Genomic DNA, 6,434 nt, shown 5'->3' on the forward strand with positions numbered 1-6,434 from the left:
CCGCACCCAACCTCTGCGCGGCACCTGGGCTCGGGGCGGCTGGACCACCATCCTACTCTGGCTGCCGCTGCCTGAGGTCGAGAGGCTGCGCCCAGTGTCTGGGCGGCACCTGGGCTTGGGGGCTGAGGAACGCGCGGGGTGTTGGGGAACAGCATCTGGGGTCCGAGGGTGCGGACAATGCACCTAGGGTTGGGTATGGGAGGCACCGCGCCTGGGCTCGGGGGAGGGCGGCCATCTGGACTAGGGCTGCCTCCGTCTGGAGTCGGAGATGTCTCCTGGGCTTGGGGACTGGACGCACCTGGGGTCTCGGTGTCGCGCCTGAAGTTGAGAATTGCGCCTGCGGTCGGGATGGAGGCTACGCATAGGTTCTGGGGGATTGCTCCTGAGGTCAGGGAAACGCTCCCGGATTGATTTGGAGAGGGGAGGAGGCCGTCTGGGATCATCTGGAGTCGGAGTGGCAGTCGCTCCTGGGGTAGGGGATGAGGGGCTGCACCTGGGTCGGGGACTGTGCCTGGGAATGGCGAACCATGGGATCCAAGGAACGCGCCTTTGCTGGGGGCGGAGGGGGTGGCCACCTAGACTTGGAGTGAGGGGTCGTGCCTGGGGTTCGAAATGGGGGGCTGCGCTTGAGGTCAGGAACCGCCTGGGGTCGGGATGGCACTTGGGCTTGGGATCCTGGGCGCGCCTGGGGTCGCGATGTCGCGTCTGAGGTGCGGGAAACGCGCCTGTGCTCAGGATGGGGAGGCGGGGCGGTAGCCTGGGGCCACCTGGATTCGGAGTGGGGGTCGCGCCTGGGGTCGCGTCGCTCTGGGCCCGCCGTGTCCGGCCCCCACCCACGAGTCCCCGGGCCGCCCGCCGGCGGCGGTGGCGGCGGAAGCGACCCGCAACGCTGTTTGTCTTTTTAGGTATCTAAAGGAGTTTAGGACAGAGCAGTGCTCCCTGTTTGTGCAGCACAAGTGCACCCAGCACAGGCCATTTACCTGTTTCCATTGGCATTTCCTAAATCAGCGTCGGCGCAGACCGCTCCGCAGGCGCGACGGCACCTTCAACTACAGCCCGGACGTGTACTGCTCCAAGTACGACGAGGCCAGCGGCGTGTGCCCCGACGGCGACGAGTGAGTGTGTGTGTATGTGGGGGGGAGGGGGTGGGGTGGGCAGCGCCAACTACTGTGCCCCTGGATCTGCCTTGCTTGGGGTCGCGGGGCAGACCCCTGGTTCTTTTCAGCACCTAGCACACCTGTACAGGGGATCCTGTCTTTACTCTGAAGTTTTTCCGTGACTAGGACTGGTGGTGGTGGGGGGAGCGGAGCATTTCTCTATCTTTAGACCAGTGTGGGAAGAAGGACTGTGTGTGTCTCAGGAATAACCCTTGCATGGTTCAAACCGAATTTGCTTCACTTCCCACTTTCGATTGCCACAGAGTTTTCCAAATTTCCTACATTAGAACCGGCCCTAATGAGGTACAGCTTCCAGGTTTAGGATTATTTTTGTAGTTGTCAGTTGTTTTTGTAACAAGAGCTTGTTAGAATGTTTGTTTACACTATGCAAATGTATATGGAATGTTTCCTTTCATGCTGTTTACATGTTTAATTTTTAAAAAATAATTTATAGGAAAGTTATTTGCAGAGTGTTATGTAGCACTTTTAAAGTTTAAGAAATCAAGATTTTGTTTGGATAGACCTTTTCATATGTATATAAGTTTCCTAATGGTGTTATGAACAGATGTCTTTATTTTGAAATATGTAGAATGGGAAAATGGGAAGTACAGTCAGCTTGTATATTCATATAATGAGCAGAAATTGGTAGCGGGAGGCTTTGCTTTTTTTCTGTGGGCTGTTTGAGGTGAGGAGGGGTTGTCCATTCCTGCCAGGAGGTGGAATGGCATCACTGTGCTTTAGAGCCCTCTGAGAACAACTTATTCAACTTCTGTCAGGATTAGGGTCTGATTTGGAAGAAATCTTCAGGTCCATCCCCTGATCCCTCTGAAGGGAAATGATTCTCCAGGTATACTCCCTTTTGAAGACAGTTTTCATCCCACCGTACATAAAGATAGGTGGAGCGTTTTCCTTCATTGTCCAAAATGCTTAAGCCAGGGAATCAACTTTTAATCTGTGGTGATTTGATACATTTTATACACTTACTGAAAGGTGTTTAGTTGAACACCAGCTAATTACATAGTGTTGTCGTTAAGGTAGCATGAAACCCGTTGAAATAACGTAGCCAGCTCCACCTTGGTTAAGATGGCTATACTTCTATAAAGTTTGAAAAGTGCCCTATTCTGCAAATGCGTCTTCAGAAGAAAGATGTTTTTGCCTAGCCGCGGCCTGGTATAAGGTCCCCCGTTTCCTTGGTCATGTCAGTAGCCTCTCTGGACCTTGGGTCCAGTAGTCCAGGGGGGCCCCTGATGCTTGACCCTGGTGCAGGGATTCAGTGACTTGTCTGACCCTGTCCCAGAGTCAAGTATGGGGGACTAAGTGACAGTATTCACTAATGATGACTTTAATGCATGAAAAGAAAGCATGTTTTAACAGCTGTCTCTGGTCCCGGGGTCTGGATGTCCTGCTGGGCCTGGGGGTGGTATCCAGTTCTTATAGGATGAAGAGTGCTGCCACTGCAGCACTCTTGAAGGTGGTCATTTTAATCTGGCTCAAATAGTAATTAAATGATATGCAGTTATTTATTATAAAACTATTAACATGTAGTCTAAACGGCATGCATGTTATCATTGAGAAACAGGATGAGTGGAACCAAAATGTTTGACATTTTCTGTTCCTGTGTACGTCTATACACAGTAAGTCACGTGTCTTATTAAAGATTTTGTTTGTAACTTCTACTGAGCACCAGATGACTTGCTTCAGCCCTTTAGGATGCATTTGACAGCCAGCCATCTCCCTGGGGGATCTCTCCTTAGTGATTACCACTCATTCTATGGGCGCGGGTCTATCCCATCTCCCACAAATGGAATGGCCTGGAATTTCTGTCTAATTACATGTTCTAGTGCACACAGGGTTGTCATGGAATTTGTAAATAGATACTACCTTTCAGAGCAAGAATGGGGCCTTCCTTTTATTTCAGTTCGTTGGTTCTTGAAATTTCTATTTTGAGCATATGTACTACCAACGTATTATTTTAAAACATGAATATGTAACAAGGACCCTTCAGTCAACCCTCAGGTGACATAAGCATCCAATGTTGTTCTTGGCCCTGGCTGGGGGCACCATGGGGCTGAGTAGGAGGGGATGGGGACCTCAGGAGGGTCAGCACACCTGTTATCACCCTCCTCCTGTGGACCCTCCCCTGCTGTCACACCCCCACTGTCACCCTTTTTTCTTGGTGGGTAGTCACCCTCCCCCTTTCACTGTCATCCCTTTCCCTCAGTGGCTTCTCCCCTGATGTCATGCCCCCTACTCCCACTGTCACCTCTGGGTGGCCCCCCTCTGTCATCTAGCCCTCTCTGTGGGCATCCCTGGCTGTCACCCCTTTACCTTGGCAGGCATTTTAGTCACCCTCCCCCCTTACTGTCACCCCTTCTCCCATGGCTCCCTGCCCCATTGTCATCCCTTTTACTGGCAAGCAGTCAGTCTTCACGGTCGCACTTCTGTCACCTCTGGGTGGCTTCCTGCTGTTATCCCCCCACTCCTCTGTCACCCCTTTTCCTTGGCGGGCAGTCGCTCTCCCCCCTCCACTTTTCCTTCCGTGGCCTCCTCCCCCGCTGTCACCCCCTAACCTTGTCCAGCGGGTACCCCTTTGGCCGAGGGAGGTCCCCTCTGTGCTGGCGTACGGTGGTCCTCCCTTTCCCACTGCCCTTTGTTCTGGGGGACACGCCCCTTCCCTGGCGCGGGTAGCGATTGGCTGTCCGGGTCACGTGCACCCAGCCCCGCCCCCGTGGGAACTGGTCTCCCAGCCGTGCAGCAGCACTGCTAGGGTCCTTTGCTCCGTGCGCGCACTCCCTAAATCTGCCAGAGAGAGTAGGCGGTGCAGGAAACCGCCTTGGAGCTTGGAGCCGGACCCGGTGCCACAGGGTCGGTGTTCCCACCTGTGTGGATCCATCCTATGTATTAGGCTGGGGATTCCAAGAAAGCGACTCCTGTCGGGAAGTTTTTGGGGGTCCAGCCACATTCTGAAAGCTGCCCCGGGAGAAGGCATCCGGTGTGGAAGGCCTCAGGCACCCCTCTGGTCCTGCTCTCTGCGCAGGCAGTGGTCAGGGCCGATCCTGGTCTTCGCACCTGGAACCCAGGTGTGGTTGCACCTGCCGCTACATGACACCGCTTCTCTTAACGCTGGTCAGGCGTTTATAGCTCTCGGTTTTGACACGTAAAAAGAAGAAAACCCTCCCAGGTGCCTGAGCAGCACCTCCCCGCCTACCCCCCACCCCCTGCCCCGGATTTATTTTATTGGAAAACAATTCACGCAGTCCCCAACTAACATGTGTACGAAGTAAATGTCCTCTTTTCTCTGTTAATCCTCCTTTTGCCCTGGGCATGCTATTCTTGACTCCCACAATTAAAAATGTTCTTGTTTTTAATAAGAAATGGGCCCTCCCCATTATGTGGTGTAACTTTCCAGGTTGACTAGAAATCTGCCTTATTTTTTCTAGGGCTCCCTGCCATTTCTCCCCATGGGTCCCTCCTTCCCTCCTCACTGCACTTGGAGTATCTGGGGGCACAAGCCCTTCGGGTGGGTGGACGATGTCTGATTCAGTGGACTTTCCCTGTGAATCTGGGTGCGCTTGTGGGAACTTGTTGACGTAGAGAAAACTGTGTCCGAGGATTTGTGCGCCTGCTTATCATACTTGTGTTTAGTCAGATCTTTCTTTGGAGAGATACTTTTGCAGTATTTAATTTTTAAAAGTCGGGTGTCTCAGGATCTGAGGCTTAGGTGGAAGTCCATTCACTTCAGAATGGTTGTAAACTTGTTTAAACTGATCTTATGAGTGAACCCTGCTTGGGTTTTTGGGGTAAGATGAAAGCCAAGGAAGAACAGGTGTAGAACATTAGAGCATACTATTCAATAGTCAGCTGCTTATAGACTAGAAGAAGACACATGCTTTTTAGTTACAAATTAGTCAGCTTAAGAGAATTACAATCAGGTGACTGAGTCAGATCTGTGAGAGACCCATAGAAAAACATTAAAAACACTGAGTGATTGCAGCACATTAGTCCTTCCTGCTTGGGGTGAAGGGCCAGGGGCAGAGAAGGTGACTGAAATGAAGTGCCTGGCATAGGGAGCTCAGATGCCCCTTGGAGACCAGTGGAGAGATGACCTCTGCAGAGTGGTTCCTTGGGAGAGGGTGGCAGCTCTGTGGGTGCAGAGGAAGGAGGTACACTCATTGCCAGAGGTGATGGTCCACCTTAGGGACTATTGAGGGGTCACTGTCCTGCTCAGGAGTCCACGGCAGCCCTTGGAAGCCAAGGCTGGAGAGAATAGGGCAGAACAGATTGGTGTGGTCAACAAGGGGTTACCTAGCAACCCCCCACACTCAGTGCGTGGTGGGGGGGCAGACTGACCTCCCCACTAGCCCCACATTTTCACCATCTCCCCACTCCCTGATCTCTAACTCTGCCCCCAAGTTGTCCGCAGTATACAGGTCTTTCTACTTTTGCCCATTTTCTAAACTCATATCGGGTTGCTTGATTCTATTCCATTTTGCACCTCAGTCATTTCTGTGCTGTATTCTGCTCTCCCACCTGTGCCTGAGCTCCGAGGACTGGGAGAGGGGTCATCTTGAGTGTCCTTCTCAGCCCAGTGGGTCTAGCCCTAGACCAGCAGCATCAGCATCACCTGAGAACTTGCCCACGTGTAGATCCAAGGTTCCTGTCAGATAGTCTGGGGTTAGCAGGCCCTCCAGCTGATTCTGACACATGTTCCAGTGTGGGAGCTGAGGCCCAGCCTGGTTCACCGATGGAAACGCCCAGTGGACCTGAGTTTGGTGGTCGTCCTGGTCTCACACATAGACTGATCTTGGTCTGCCATGGGACTGAGTTGGTGGGTTGACTTTTGTTTCAGGTGAGAATTACCATAGAGAAAGGGACAATTTCAGGTTCTCCTGGAGAATTAGGGGCCACTCCTGAGCCCTTGGCATGTTCTTCTCATCCTGGTTTAGTGGTTCTGCAGCATTGTGGTGGAACGACATGTCCCGTCAGCTGAGCCCTGTTTTAATTACACTGTTTGGGTGTCTATTTTTTTGTGGATGGGTTTGGGAATTACAGATGTCACCCTGAATTCAGCACATCACACTGGGTCATGTCACAGGAACTGCAGGGCTGGCAGAGGCCCTGTCAGTCAGTGACACGGTGGCTCCAGGGATGCCTTAGTGCACTCTTGCTGCAAGGAGGACTCTGCACATGGTGTCAGGCTGACCCTTGTGGTCTCTTCAGCCTCTTCCCTGCCCCAGGAGGGGACTGGCCTTACCACTGGGTTTTCTCTCTGAGGTT

Source organism: Pteropus alecto, unplaced genomic scaffold, assembly GCF_000325575.1.
Source record: "Pteropus alecto unplaced genomic scaffold, ASM32557v1 scaffold44, whole genome shotgun sequence".
Taxonomy (NCBI): domain Eukaryota; kingdom Metazoa; phylum Chordata; class Mammalia; order Chiroptera; family Pteropodidae; genus Pteropus; species Pteropus alecto.